Below are 16,830 nucleotides of genomic sequence, written 5' to 3'. Positions count from 1 at the left end.
GGGATATGGGTATTAGCAAGGAAGTTAAATACTCAGAGTGGTCCAAAACTAGCAATATAGGGGTAGGTAGAACTCAAAAGTCTAGAAAGACAGTCAACGTAAGGGAAGATACTCTTGGAAAAAAGTACCTGGTCCTCCTGGAAGGGGGATGGAGCAACTGACATGCACACATTCTCTGGTGGAGGGGGGGGGGGCAGGGAGGAGGGGGGGGGGCACATGCTTGTATTCACTCCCAAACGTAGGATTAAAAGACAATGACTTCAGCTCTGCAGAAGGATAATTTTTATTGGTACTTGGAATACTCAAAGTTTGAGATAAAAGCAGATGGAAGTCTTACGTGAAATAAGTAAGTTAGAGCTGGATGTAATAATTCTAACCAAAACTAAGAAGAGGGCTCTGGAGAAGAGATTCTGGAGAGTTATCATATGTGGAATGAGGTAACAAAATCCCACTGTGCTAGAGAAGTGTTGATACTAATACACAATAAATGGATGAGGTGAATAATCAATACAGGACAAATAAGTGAGAGGATAATGAAACTGGAATTAAATTTACATAATCAGAAGATGACTATCATTGGAGACTATGCAATAAATGTAAATGCACTTAATGAAGTGAAGGAATCCTTTTTTAATAATATGGGGGATGTGATAGAAGCACTAAATGAGTAAGACAGAATGACAGTTTTCGACAGCATAAACAGCTGGGTGGGAACACCTGAAGAAGGAACTGTATTTCTGGAGGAAGCATAGTAAATGACAGTGGAAGGAGGTTAATCAGTCTACATGAGGAATAGCAGAGTGTTTAGTTTATCATACTTTACATCACTTACATTATATAGGAATTTTCATAATATTGTACAGCATATACACAGCACAACATTAGTCCATCCCAGTAGAAAGTACCATTAGCACTAAATGCGATGTCATAACACATTGTAATGTAATCGCTAACTCATGTCTATTTTGTGATTTCATTTTTATTCATTGGCTTTGATGTTCTAGTTTTTGTTTGTCTAATCATTCAAATTTGCACATGGACATTATAAATGTTGTTATTAAAGTATTCCTAGTAAAACATAGCACTTCTATCAAATACTCAAACCCTGATAACAGAGGTGCTGCTGCTGTTAAACGAACAATGTCTTGCTCTTCTTTGCAATTCAACACGTCACCTTGCTTTTTCTGCAATATCTTGAACTGTATGTGGATTTGTTGTTGTTGCTGTTGCTGCAACACTTCAATAAACTTTGCATCTGCAATGCACTAATAAATAAATAAACTAATTATATGCAAGGGTTTGAGTTGTTTGACGCCACTTTCATGTCGTTGCCTGACACAGACAAGGCATCTATCTGCCATGAACCATGTAGCACATGGATACCAAGAACAATGTGCCTATTCAATTGCCAAAAATATGGTAAAGAGTGAATATTATGACTGCAAGTAATGTCAGCTCAAAATCAGTACTGATGAACAGAGAGAGCCAGTGTGATAGGCCTGGTCATCTAATGGTAAAGCACAGGCTGGAAACTGAGAGGTCACAGGACTGAATCACAGCCTGACATGAAGTGTCACCAGGAGTGACATGTGGTTTGGATTCCATGTTAAACTGTAGGCCTCCTTTCCCCTGTCAGATAACTGAGGTACACTATGTGATCAAAAGTATCCGGACACCCCCAAAAACATATGCTTTTCATATTAGGTGCATTGTGCTCCCACCTACTGCTAGGTAATGTATATCAGTGACCTCAGTAATCACTAGACATTTTGAGAGAGCAGAAAGGGGGGCTCTGTGGAACTCACGGACTTTGAACGTGGCCAGGTGATTGGATGTCACTTGTGTCATACGTCTGTATGCAAGATTTCCACACTCCTAAACATACCTAGATCCACTGTTTATGATGTGATAGTGAGGTGGAAACATGATGGGTCATGTACAGCACAAAAGCATACAGGCTGACCGCCGACAGTTGAAGAGGATTGTAATGTGTAATATCAAACAATGGAAAGTCCAGGATGGAATGTAACAGTATGAGAGAAGAAAAGTACTACTCGCCATATGCTGAGCTGTGATAGGCACAATAAAAAGATTCACACAATCATAGCTTTAGGCCAGTAAGGCCTTTGTCAGCAGTACACACACACACACACACACACACACACACACACACACACACACACACACACACTGATGCAAGTGCAAATTACACACACATCTGCAGTGTCAGAGAGCTGAAACTTCTGTGGTGATGTATCTTATTCTGTTGTGCACTGAAGTGTAAGTAACAATTCTATTATTACTCAAAGTTGTTCACACACACAGTAAAACCAACAGCACTACACCACACAGTTATACTGTTGTAACTGTTAGATCACTGAGGTTGGCAGCAATATGAAACAGACTGCAGTCAACACGAGGTGTTCTGCATGGTGGTGATTTCAATGATCAGTACTTGGACTGGTGATGAACTTCTTGCGCCCTTATTATAGCTAGCCTATTGGAGATTTTTAACGTACCAGTATATGTAGGTACCGGTATTCAATTAATAATATCAGTACATATGCAGACCTATGTGCCATCCCATAATGTTAGTATCAGGACCTAAGCAAAAACGTTTGATGATCACTGATCAATAGCCTTAGCTCCCCTTCCAGAACCATCATTAGTGCTAATTGATGATGTCCTTCAGCTTCTGTTATTATTCCATATTTATAACTTGCAAATGTGTTGTATGTCCTACATCACTGCTTCCAGCTATTTATAAATTTGAGCTTTTGACTAGCCTAAAATAATTTACTGCTCGCTGAGTTTTTGGCTCTAACATAAACAAAGATGACAAAAGTCATGAGATACCTTCTAATATCGTGTTGGACCTCTTTTTCCATGGCATAGTGTAACATATCTAAGTGGCATGAACTCAGCATGTTGCTCGAAGTCCACTGCATAAATACAGAGCAATGTCACCTCTATAGCTTTCCATAATTGCGAAAGTGCTGCCGGTGCAGGATTTTGTCATGAACTGATCTCTCGACAGTGTCCTATAAATGTTCAAGGGGATTCATGTTGGGCGATCTGGGTGGCCAAATCATTCGTCTGAATTGTCCAGAATATTGAACAAACTATTTGCAAACAGTTGTGGCTCACTGACATAGCACACTGCCATCTATAAAAATCCCATCATTGTTGGGGAACATGGAGTCCATGAATGACTGCAAATGGTCTCCAAGTATCCGAACATAATCTTTTCCAGTCAATAATAAGTTCAGATGGACCATAATACCCAGCCCATTCTATGTAAACACAGCCTAAACCATTATGAGGCCACCACCAGCTAGCACAGTGCCTTGTTGACTACTCAGTTCCACGGCCTCAGGGGGTCTGCAACACATGTGAACCTTACTATCAGTTCTTACCAACTGCGAACGGGACGCATCTGACCAGGCAGTGTTTTCAGTCATCTAGGGTCCAACCAAGGAGCCCAGGAGAGGTGCTGCAAGTGATGTCATCTGTTGCCATAGTCCAATTTTGCCGCACTGTTCTAATGGATATGTTCAGCATAAATCCCTCATTCATTTCTTCGGTTATTTCATGCAGTATTGCTTGTCTGTTAGCAATGACAACATATGCAAATGCCGATGCTCTCCATCGTTAAATGAATGTCATCGGCCACTGCGTTGTCCATTGTGAGAGGTAATGGCTGAAATCTGGTATTCTCAGCACACAATTGACACTGTGGATCTCAGAATATGTAATTCCATAATGATTTCTGAAACTGAATGTCCAGAGCTCTAGTTCCAGCTACAATTCTGCATTCACAATCTGTTTATTCCTGTCATGCAACTATAATCACATCGGAAACCTTTTCACATGAATCACCTGAGAACAAATGACAGCTCTGCTAATGCATTGCCCTTTTATACATCATGTACACAATACTACCATCACTGTTCCTTGACTTTTCTTGCTTTAGTGTGTTAACTGAAAATGAAAGACCATAATGATTGTACTGGAGTTCTGATGCCTTTCTAACAAGTTACGCACAGGGTAAAATTCAGAGCTTTTTTCCTCTCTTTTGGTTACTTTCACAAATTGACATTAAAATCTCAGAGTTGGGGTCCCTGTCAGTTTTGGGAATACTAAGCCATTTCATTGAAAGAAATGTCTCTAAAAGTATTTGGTTCATCGACAGGATAGATGTGTGTTTTGTTCAAAACTTCAGGAGCCTAATGACGGGGGGAAAATTAGGGAAGCTGTGAGGAAACCAAACAATATCATTTCTCTGTGGTGCGTCTGGTGTTAAAACAGGCATGAAAATGCAGAAATACAACTTGCTTATTTCTGAATTTTGTTTCCACATCAGTCAACATAATTTTCAGCTTTTACTTATTTATTTTTTGTGTAAGTATCTAATATGAATGATTACTGTGTCATGTTGAAAAATTTGTCAGCAAGGTTTCATTATACATATCGTACCATCATTTTTCAATATTCCTCCAGTTCTTTTGAACTGCTACAAAGTATTGCATCACTTTTGGTTAACTAATAAGTTCTTCAGTAATGCATTCATGTACTTCATAAATGAATGATGTCTCTACGTTTCTGTAGAACATTCCCTGCACAGAACTTACTCTGTTTATAGTATATGTTTATTGTCGAAAAACTCACAATAAATCTCTACATAATCACCAAAGTGATGGACAGAGGAAGACCTTGGGAATCAACGACACTTACAGAGATGCGCAGGGGCCTAGACAACGCATATGTTAACACAGCTTTCAGAGAGCACTGGAAGAACCGTTGTACTGAGGTCAGCAACTGTGCTGCCAAAATACATAGCTTTTCATGGAACTGTTATCGCAGTCATATTAGAAAGTGAAATAAATCATGGCTGCAAATAGAAAAAAAATCTACATTAAACTGAGTTGCCTCAAATGACATACACTGCATTACAAGACCACTGGCACACTCAACAAAGCTGTTGTCCAGTTAGTGGAACAATACATTGTACATTTATTCAGAGAAAGCAGAAGTGTCTGGGTGATGACCATAATTTAAGAACTATTTTAATACTACTCTCAGATCACAACAGAATGTTATATTGCAATCAGTGACAGTAAAATTGGTTTCAAGTAACACACCATGACTAATTATTCAGAAAACTGTGAAAAATACCTTCATAATGGAATGTAAATTAAGTATTACAAAGATCTTCAACTGAAGAGTTTGGTTTTGTTAATACACACTCTGACAAAAACAGTGAAGCACCCTGAAGTGGAGGTGGAAAAGAAATGAAGCTTCATTATTTCAGTGATTACAAACTCGAGTCAAATTTACAAAGAAGTTGGCAGTATGAGCCCACCTATTACTATGAAGCTGGACCCCATCTGGCCTGTATGAATGCATTGATTTGGTTGGGAAGGATGTCATAAAGCTGTTGTATTGTCCCGTGGTGTGGGATGACACAGAACGTTACAAGGAGCCCACTATTTGTTTTCAGGCGGCATGTGCAGATTTGAAGCCGGCTTATGGTATGCTAGGTGCACAGATGGCTTTCCTCCTTTTTGTTTATCATAGATACCCAAGCAGCATGAAGAACACTAATGCACTCTGGTGGCCATTTATCTGTGACAGAGAATTGCAGTTCCAATAATATACATACCTACCAATGATGTGTACACGTACAAAGTTATATTGACATCTGACAATGTCTCTTGGTTGCTTCACTTTTTTTTCAGGGTTTGTAATATCACCTACTGTGCTCAGCAGCAAAACTCCCTCACTGTAGAGAGATATCAGTGTACTACCTTCAGAATATTGGTTCTTGCAAAAAGAGGGTTATACTTACAAACGAAAGTGCTTAACTTCATTATAGGGTTACATAGCCCAAACTGGAATCCCATTCTAAAGTTGTTTTCTAGAAGATCAGCATAGCAGATTAGAATCCACCCCACATGATGGACAGTATTCTGAGAGACTAGTGTGGTGAGATATACTGCACATTAGGTCTCTGAGTGTATAATTTGTTGCCTGATAGCAAATGGCAGCACAAGAACCAAGGTCAGACAGCTGAACACCTCACTCTGAGCTAAGTGCAGTCACTGTATGTATGGGCCAGGATATTTATGACTGTCTCTGCTCTTGTGCAGGATGTGAATTTGTGAGTGTCGTGGCCAGATAATTCTATGGCTTCCCTGAGTGCTCACTGTGATGGAGACTACAATGGTGATGGGAAACTGGAGAATCCAGTGAGCAAGCAGAGAAAGGACCATGGTATATTACAACATGGACCCATGATAATAAGGAGTTTAAGACATTATTGGACAATGCATTTTGCCAATGAAATAGTCTAATGCATTTTCTATGTCTTATGGATTGGTTTCGGTTTGAAGTGATCATAGACAGACTGTAATTAATGTATTCGCTGCCATCTTCAACATGTGAGCATCACCACCTACTTTGTTCGGTCTATAGACAGTGTCATCTTACATTAAAATCGAAATAAAGAGAGGAGTTAAGTGACTCAAACTGAGCAACAATCGCTGCTATCAGAAACAAATGGGAATTTCACAAGGGAATGGTTCACTTCTGCAAGGCAAACATAGAATGTCATTGGTGGAATATCTTTAGCTCTGAGTTCTTCTGTGAGGCATGCACACATTAAGAGAAGCTTTCCTCTAAGTAGAGTTAAATAGAATAGCTACTGCTGTTCACTCTCTGCGACCAATGAACAATTAATTAATTAAGACAATTAGTATCAGAAAAGGTTGGCAGCAGAACAATAAATGAAAGATGAATATAAGAAACATGAAATAGACAAGAAGGTATCAGAATAAAAGATACAATAGGTCAATTAATCCAGCAAAATTGGCCCAATAATTTTAGAATAATCCTTGGCAATGCAGAATGTAAGGTTTAAAAAAATGATGTGTTGATGATGGACTTATGTTACAGATGCCTGAATGAAGTCTTAGCTGATATATCCTTCAGTCTGGTTTGTCTGCTTGTGTGTGCTGAAAATTAGATGTCAGAAGTCTGATGTCTTGCAAATCAGCTACTAATTCTGCAGTCACCGAACAGCTGCACCTGCTAACCTTCAGTTTCAGATGGTCGTAGGCCACCACAAAGATAAATGTCTAAGTCACCAGATGATGGTTATTGTATCCCTGTGAGCAAGAGGTGCAGTCAGCAAATCTACCATAAGCTCACTATTCAACCCAGGTGCAACAAAGGGTCATTGTGTTTTATCCTCATGCAAGAGGAATTCTGCAGACAACTTGTCCCATAACCAAGGTAGCCAGATGACATGTTACACTGTAATGGGGCATATTTAATTAATAAATAATGGAAAAGGTGATGGGATGCCAGCATATCACAATATTGCGTACATTGCCATATTAACTAACACTTGGGTCAATTGACTTCAAGCTAGAAGTATCATGTGTGAACACATAGTTTACCTGTTCCATTTCTTGTTTAATAGACTTCATGCAATAAATGTGGGAATGCATTTGTTAAATGCCAGTTTTATTCTACTCAGTGCATTATATTGCAAAAGCCCTAGGTAATTAGATGTTCCTTGCTACAAATAAGTACTGTATCTGAAGATGAAGGACTCTTAATGTGCATTCATAAATCCCTTGTCTAAATTTATACCGTCACAGGTTGTGGTGATGATGATGTTGATAATGATGTTCGGTTGGTGGGGCACTCAACTGCGTGGTCATCAGTGTCCATACAAAGTCCCAATCTTTACACAGTCCAGTCTACTCACTTTCACGTTTGATGATGATGAAGATGAAATGATGAGAACAACACCCCCTCCCTGGCCGGAGAAAATCCCCAACCTGCCCAGGAATCGAACCTGGGATCCTGCGATCCAGAGGTAGCAATGCTAGCCACTAGAGTCACAGGTGATCAGCACAAGTCATACACGCCCATAAACTGTCAGCAGTGCAAGTCAAAACAATAACATATTCCTCCTGTCACGTTCCCTATCCCCACAATGGTCACACTACTTGCCCCTGTATCCCTGTGGGAAGCAGCCAGCTTTACTTAGCTCATGGCCGAATTTACCAGTATCAATTAAAATTAAGCACATCCTAAAACATTACTGTATCTATACGTATTTTTGTTTCTTACTGAGCAGGCAAACTACTCTTTTGTGAACCTCTTAACATTAGTTGACTTTTGGACTCGACTTATAGTTGGTAGATGCCTACTATTATAAAACACGGCTGAGAACTGCGGGCTGTTCGAATACTTGATTCAGGACGCAAGCGGCCCGTGGGCTGCAGTTTGCGACCACTGCTCTCCATGTTCAGAGCTTGATCAGCACCTCGTCAGAACAGTTTGGTAAGATATTTCTGTGAAAATTTGCCCCTTACTTGCACAATCTGTTAAAATCACACTATGGAGGCTCCAAAAACACTTAGAACTCACTTTGCTCAGTGATGGTTGGATATCCATATAGTTCAGTGGTGGTGAGTCACATGTTTCTTACAGCTTGGTTTACTCCTTTATCTCGGAGTCATAGTGACACAGCCAACACTGGTCCATGGTGATAAGTCAGCTAAAGAAGTCATCTGCACTGGCGTGATAGAGCTGTAACATTTACGGTGCTGCTGTAATTCAGTGGGCTTTTAAAATGGATTGTGAGCAGTCGCAGCATTCTGCAGGCGGCGATCTTTGCCATGTCCATAATGTGCAAGATGTTGAAAAGTGATCCACAGCTTGTTTTCACAGTTTGCACTGTCGCCTTGAATGTGCAGTCTTCAAGCAGCGGGGCCTCCAATTTACTTGTGGTTCCTGATTATTCACAGAGAGGTAGTCTGCCACTTCGTTCTTCATCATTCAGACTTGTTTGGCCACACCAGAAGCGTCTGCACCACTTAACGATTGATCATATGATAGTTTATTATTGCTGTACACTTCCACCAACTTAGCATAGGTCGTTGCAGCTTTGTCTCCACTTAGATCCAGAAGACTAATTAGGTACGAGACTCCACATTATCAGTGTGCTACGAGATTTTGTTTGGTTCTAGAGGTTTGCCGTGGTACTGTGGCACGACAATTTCAGTGTGTCTGAGGACTGGAGACAAGAATCTGCAAGCGAATGGAAGAATTACAGAATGAGATTTTCACTCTGCAGCGGAGTGTGCGCTGATATGAAACTTCCTGGCAGATTAAAACTCTGTGCCACACCGAGATTCGAACTCCGGACCTTTGCCTTTTGCGGGCAAGTGCTCTACCAACTGAGCTACCCAAGCACGACTCACGACCCGTCCTCACAGCTTTACTTCTGCCAGTACCTCAGTTGGTAGAGCACTTGCCCTCAAAAGGCGAAGGTCCCGAGTTCGAGTCTCCGTCCGGCACACAGTTTTAATCTGCCAGGAAGTTTCATATCAGCGCACACTCCGCTGCAGAGTGAAAATATCATTCTGGAAACACCTCCCAGGCTGTGGCTAAGCCATGTCTCCGCAATATACTTTCTTTCGGGAGTGCTAGTTCTGCAGGGTTTGCAGGAGAGATTATGTAAAGTTTGGAAGGTAGGAGACGATGTACTGGTAGAAGTAAAGCTGTGAGGACGGGGCGTGAGACGTGCTTGGGTAGCTCAGGTGGTAGAGCACTTGCCCGTGAAAGGCAAAGGTGGCGAGTTCGAGTGTCGGTCCGGCACACAGTTTTAATGTGCCAGGAAGTTTCGAATGGAAGAATTATTTGCCGAACTATATTTCTTCAAGGTGGCAGTTAAAAATTTATCACCACCCTTCTTACAGCTCCTCCTACCTCCTCAGCGATACCAACACTCATCTCAAGAGTACAGAGAAAACAATATTTACCGTGAAAGCAAAGCCCTTTCTGTTTCATTACATCACAGGTTACATCATACGATTTGTATTAGGTTGGTACATAAGATCGTAGCGTTTTTGCTTGGAATGTTGGTATTCAGGTTCCTATGGGTTTATTCACAGATTGTCCTTCTTATTTGTGAATCACGATTTATACCTGAGTTTACTTATTGTCATTTTGTCGTCTAGAGATATTGAGTGGAGCTGCAGGTACTAGAATGTGGAGTACCAAGTGGATAAATCGGAACATTCCCGACAAATTGTTCTTGTTGAGTTGAGTGGAGCGGTGACAGCTCGTTTGCGCTATGTATGGGGATAATGCCATTGGGCAGAGTACGGCAAGAAACTGGGTTTCTCAGTTTAAGAAGATGTTTTCACGTTACTGACTCTCCGCGTTCAGGAAGATCTTCGGGGTTTGATGAAGAAAATAAACGAAAAATACATGTATTTAAAAAAGCAGATAAAAATTCGCTTGACGCCTTCCTGGGAGACAATCTCCACTCCTTCCATATTAACAATGTATGTGTAGACTGGATGTGGCTTGAACCCAGAGAAATATTATCGCCACAGGCTGAGAGATTTGTACCAAATAAATTAACAAAAGACGGAGCTGATGCCCCATGTTACATAAAAAAAGTCAGAATATCATTGTAGAAACAACGCACAACAGGTCGAATCACCAGACTGACACAATTTTGCAGCCAGGGTGCGTGGGGTAATCACAAAAGTGCTCCTGCGGTCATATGAAATGGCATCCCAGACCATAACTTCAGGTGTAGATCCAGTGTGTCTGGCACTCAGACACATTCTTTGATGGCCCTCAACTGGCTTCCTGCTAAACGATATGTGGCCATCACTGGCACCGAGATAGAACCAGACTTTCTCACAAAACACAACAGACCTTCACTTCTCCCTCGAGTGAGCTCTCACTTGACACCATTGAAGTCGTGAAGTCGCAAATGGCCGTGGTTTGGCGTCAGTGGAATGCACGCCACAGAGCGTGTGGCTGTGAGCTCCTATTAAAGTAACCGACTTGTAACAGTTCATTGGGTCATTGTAGTGCTAACTGCTGCACACCTTTCTGCTGTAGATGCGTACGATGCGCCAGAGGCATATGCCGGACACGACGGTCTTCCCTCTTGGTAGTGGCACGGGGCCCTCCGGAGCCCAGTCTTCATGCGACCGTACATTCTCCCGATCCCCGCTGCCAGCCATCATTTGCAGTGGCTACATTCCTGCCAAGCCTTCCTGCAATATCGCACAAGGGATATCCAGCTTCTCGTAGTCGTATTACACGACTTCGTTCAAACTCAGTGAGGTGCTGATAATGTCGCTTTCAGGGCATTCTTGACTAACATCAACCCACCACGTCCAATCTCGAAAGTAGCTAACGCTCACGAACACTGCAACGTGTATTTGAAGCAAACCTGATTTGCACCCTCGTAATGGAGCTGCTAGCGTCACTCTTATGCCACTGGCGAAAAATTTGAACAGACATAATCTTTCAGATGTAGAATCACGCCGCCGGCTGGCGTGGCCGAGCGGTTCTAGGCGCTACAGTCTGGAACCGCGCGACCGCTACGGTCGCAGGTTCGAATCCTGCCTCGGGCATGGATGTGTGTGATGTCCTTAGGTTAGTTAGGTTTAAGTAGTTCTAAGTTCTAGGGGACTGATGACCTCAGAAGTTAAATCCCATAGTGCTCAGAGCCATTTGAACCTTTTTTTTTTTTTTTTTTTTTTTTTTTTAGAATCACGCCTGTCTACTTTAGTTTATGTTGCACAACTGGTTCTTGGTGTTGCGATTTCTTTTCGGTCGGTGTATTTGTGCAAATTATTTTTGATGTGGGTGATACTAATAAAAAAAAGCTGCATGTAACTCTGTAAATGAGTAAAATATCAAGAATAATTACCAATAATACGCAGAGTGGCTTCCTCATCAAACAATCGCACACAGTGGCTATTACATATTAAAAATATGTCCTGTTGGGAAAACGCATCTTCTCAAATTAGGCTATTTGATATTTTCCTAATGAATACAGTTCCTAATTTCATCTGAAAAGATTCGTTTAGGCCCTATAACTGATTCTTACCATTGTAACGGATGGCACGGCTATACTCTGTCTGCACACACCAAGAATGTGAAATTCCGAACTACAAGTACCTGAAATAAGTCACTGCGCTGCAAACTGCATTATCGAATTTATTTAGTAATGAATGGAAGTACAATGAACCCCAAGACAGCTGTAACTGGTGATTTTTTTAATGTCAGAACCAGTTTTGTTGCATTAAAACAGCTTCTTCAGGTAGACTACATAAGAAGGAAAAGATCCTATGGAATATGGTTCAGATGGCTCTGAGCACTACGGGACTTAACGTCTGAGGTCATCAGTCCCCTAGATCTTAGAACTACTTAAACCTAACTAACCTAAGGACATCACACACATCCATGCCCGAGGCAGGATTCGAACCTGCGACCGTAGCAGTCGCGCGGTTCCAGACTGTAGCGCCTAGAACCGCTCGGCCACCAGGGCCGGTCCCTATGTAATACATATGAAGGAAAACATCCTATGTAAAACGTATTATCCTTTGTAATACGTATGTACTTAGAACAGTGTCACATTAGCGCACCAAGACAGACTGCATTAGCAAATTAAACTTTTGTGCTCTTTCCGAAAACGTGGTTCACTGTCCAAGCAAACTCTATCTTTCACTTAATATGTGACGATAACCTTCACGAAATATTCATAAATGGCAAGGAAAGTATTCTGCAATTATATTGAAACCTTTTAATGAGACACACAGAAACTCAGTCTAGCATGAATAATAACTTTATCTCAGCATTGTCATATATCATAAAAATTGCTTTTACACAGAATATTTAAATTAAGTAAAATTTATCTTCACCTTTTTTAAATCAATTACTTGTAATTAACAATGGTGGAAGGACGTGTTAGAATCCAGGATGAATTATCAGTCATGTGTTCAGTATACACACACATCATAAAAAGTTTTGCATCACCCCGGTTCCCAGAACTCCTGAAGTGGATGACCGGTACGAGTGTTTTGGATAGCTACGTGACTTATTTCGTAGCAGTTTAGCGTTTGTGGTTTTTCGTTACTGCCAAAGAACACATCACACCTGAATGTCATTGTATATCAACGCAAATGTTCTTGCGTTTTGAGAATTTTCAGAAGCTATCGTTGTCCTTTGCATAATCTATTCGAGTAAACTGTAGTAAATCGGCGTTTGTGATTTAGTTGCTGTGGCAGGTATTCTAACTAACATATTTTGTTACATTTAGGTTTCCCTTAAAGAGGAGTAGCCCTATACATTATCTACATTTATCGTAAATTGACTGTGTTTTCTTGTTTCTAGTTTGCTGATAACTATAATTAACTTGAAAACGTTTTAGCAGATTAGAAATTTTTACCACAGGTTTTTGTGTTGTCTTAATAGAAATCTCGTTTTGTGTATTCGCTTCAATTATTGGGAATTAAAAAGTTTTTAGTTCAACAGATTAAAAGCGGGTTTAATTTAAAGTTATTTGTTCACTGCTCTGTAGGACATTGCACCCAGCCAAAATGTAGCTCCACTATGGATGCTGTTCTCAAATACGGCATGAATTGGTTGACGTTTGTAAGCAGTTGTAAATGTGCCCTGTCTACTGTCAAACGATTGGTAGCTGCTGCAAATCGGTGTGATGGAGTAGTTCCGAAAGTCGTGTACCTGTTATACCGGTACCAGGGGTACGTCAAGTACTAAGCTCCCCTATGGTCTCCTCTACAGAAAGTACAGGACCTGTCATTATTCGCCCACTTGACTGTGAGCGGGGCCTCAGCGGTATGTCTGGAGGCCTCTACAGGGAGGTCTCTGGGTGTTGTATCGATCCCTCTAACTATCCAGTTTTAAGAGTGCTCTCTTTCACTGAAACTGAAATTGAGCCAGTGAGACGCACTTCTCCTGTTCTGGAGAAATCTGTTCTGTCTAGTGTCAAGAGAAGGTAAACAGAAAAGAGTAGGGCTCAATTAATCATCAGCAGTTCAAATGGTTCTGAGCACTATGGGACTTAACATCTGAGGTCATCAGTTCCCTTTTTTTTATGGTCATCAGTCTAATGACTGGTTTGATGCGGCCCGCCACAAATTCCTTTCCTGTGCTAACCTCTTCATTTCAGAGTAGCACTTGCAACCTACGTCCTCAATTATTTGCTTGACGTATTCCAATCTCTGTCTTCCTCTACAGTTTTTGCCCTCTACAGCTCCCTCTAGCACCATGGAAGTCATTCCCTCATGTCTTAGCAGATGTCCTATCATCCTGTCCCTTCTCCTTATCAGTGTTTTCCACATATTCCTTTCCTCTCCGATTCTGCGTAGAACCTCCTCATTCCTTACCTTATCAGTCCACCTAATTTTCAACATTCGTCTATAGCACCACATCTCAAATGCTTCGATTCTCTTCTGTTCCGGTTTTCCCACAGTCCATGTTTCACTACCATACAATGCTATACTCCAGACGTACATCCTCAGAAATTTCTTCCTCAAATTAAGGGCGGTATTTGATATTAGTAGACTTCTCTTGGCCAGAAATGCCTTTTTTGCCATAGCGAGTCTGCTTATGATGTCCTCCTTGCTCCGTCCGTCATTGGTTATTTTACTGCCTAGGTAGCAGAATTCCTTAACTTCATTGACTTCGTGATAATCAATCCTGATGTTAAGTTTCTCGCTGTTCTCATTTCTACTACTTCTCATTACCTTCGTCTTTCTCCGATTTACTCTCAAACCATACTGTGTATTCATTAGACTGTTCATTCCGTTCAGCAGATCATTTAATTCTTCTTCACTTTCACTCAGGATAGCAATGTCATCAGTGAATCGTATTATTGATATCCTTTCACCTTGTATGTTAATTCCACTCCTGAACCTTTCTTTTATTTCCATCATTGCTTCCTCGATCTACAGATTGAAGAGTAGGTGCGAAAGGCTACAGCCTTGTCTTACACCCTTCTTAATACGAGCACTTCCTTCTTGATCGTCCACTCTTATTATTCCCTCTTGGTTGTTGTACATATTGTGTATGACCCGTCTCTCCCTATAGCTTACCTCTACTTTTTTCAGAATCTCGAACAGCTTGCACCATTTTACATTGTCGAACGCTTTTTCCAGGTCGACAAATCCTATGAACGTGTCTTGATTTTTCTTTAGACTTGTTTCCACTATTAGCCGTAACGTCAGAATTGCCTCTCTCGTGCCTTTACTTTTCCTAAAGCCAAACTGATCGTAACCTAGCGCATTATCAATTTTCTTTTCCATTCTTCTGCATATTATTCTTGTAAGCAGCTTCGATGCATGAGCTGTTAAGCTGATAGTGCGATAATTCTCGCAGTTGTCAGCTCTTGCCGTCTTCGGAATTGTGTGGATGATGCTTTTCCGAAAGCCAGATGGTATGTCGCCAGACTCATATATTCTACACGCCAACGTGAATAGTCGTTTTGTTGCCACTTCCCCTAATGATTTTAGAAATTCTGATGGAATGTTATCTATCCCTTCTGCCTTATTTGACCGTAAGTCCTCCAAAGCTCTTTTAAATTCCGATTCTAATACTGGATCCCCAATCTCCTCTAAATCGACTCCTGTTTCTTCTTCTATCACAAATCTTCACCCTCATAGAGGCTTTCAATGTATTCTTTCCACCTATCTGCTCTCTCCTCTGCATTTAACAGTGGAATTCCCGTTGCACTCTTAATGTTACCACCGTTGCTTTTAATGTCACCAAAGGTTGTTTTGACTTTCCTGTATGCTGAGTCTGTCCTTCCGACAATCATATCTTTTGCGATGTCTTCACATTTTTCCTGCAGCCATTTCGTCTTAGCTTCCCTTCACTTCCTATTTATTTCATTCCTCAGCGACTTGTATTCCCTAGAACTTAGAACTACTTAAATGTAACTAACCTAAGGACATCACACACATCCATGCCCGAGCCAGGTTTCGAACCTGCGACCTTAGCGGTCACGCGGTTTCAAACTGAAGCGCTTAGAACCGCACGGCCACTCCGGCCGGCGCAGTTCAAATATTTGACAAATAGTGGTTCCCATTAGGGAAATGACGGCAAGGAACAGGAAAGAACACCAGGTGCACTCAGTGTGTATGCCTGTGGTTCTCATTCAACATGCTGAAGAGGCTATTCCAGCAGCCATTTAGGGAACCAACTGCAGATTGTGGTGCACGTTGGAACAAATGATGCTCTAACGTCATACTTGGGTCATTCCAGCGACTGGCACAGTAGGTTGATAAAACTAGCCTTGTGCATGGTGTTTCAACGAAGCTGACAGTTTGCAGCAGTGGCCCAAGAACTGATCGTGGTCCCTTGGTTCTGAAAAGCGTTGATCGTGTGGAATGACAGAGCCTGAGACTTCAAAGGTTCTGTGACAAGCTAGGCTGTGACTTTCTGGACTTGCGCCATAGGGTTGAGAACCGTAGGATCCCCCTAAATGGGTCAGGTATGAACTACACGTCAGAGGCTGCTACTCAGAAAGGTTACTGTGTATGGAGTTCACACAAGGTTTTTTTTTTATATAGATTAGGCGACTTTCCTCGGTGTAAGATCGAAAGAAATGACTCCCACAGGTTTGAGTATTAAAATCCTAATGGTAAACTCTGAAGCATTCGCAACAAAGTGTCAGAGTTGGAAGTGCTCCTGAAAAGCAGTGAAGTACATATAATACTAGGTCCAGAAAACTGATTGAAACCTGAAATTGATAGTAGCGAGATTTTTGTGTATACCGAAAGGATAGGCAAACAGAAAATTTAGGTGGTGTATTTGTCGCAACAGACAAGAAACTTTAATCCACCGAGACAGAAGTTGAAGCGGCATGTGAAACTGTTTGGGCAAGACTCAGTATCAGGGGTGGGCATGAAATGCTAAATGGATCCTTCTGTTGCCCACCAGACTGATCTCCTGATTTACCCGAAAACCTTAGAGAAA

This window comes from Schistocerca gregaria, chromosome 2 (genome assembly GCF_023897955.1).
Source record: "Schistocerca gregaria isolate iqSchGreg1 chromosome 2, iqSchGreg1.2, whole genome shotgun sequence".
Classification (NCBI taxonomy): Eukaryota; Metazoa; Arthropoda; class Insecta; order Orthoptera; family Acrididae; genus Schistocerca; species Schistocerca gregaria.
Note: the sequence above shows the minus strand (reverse complement) of the source record.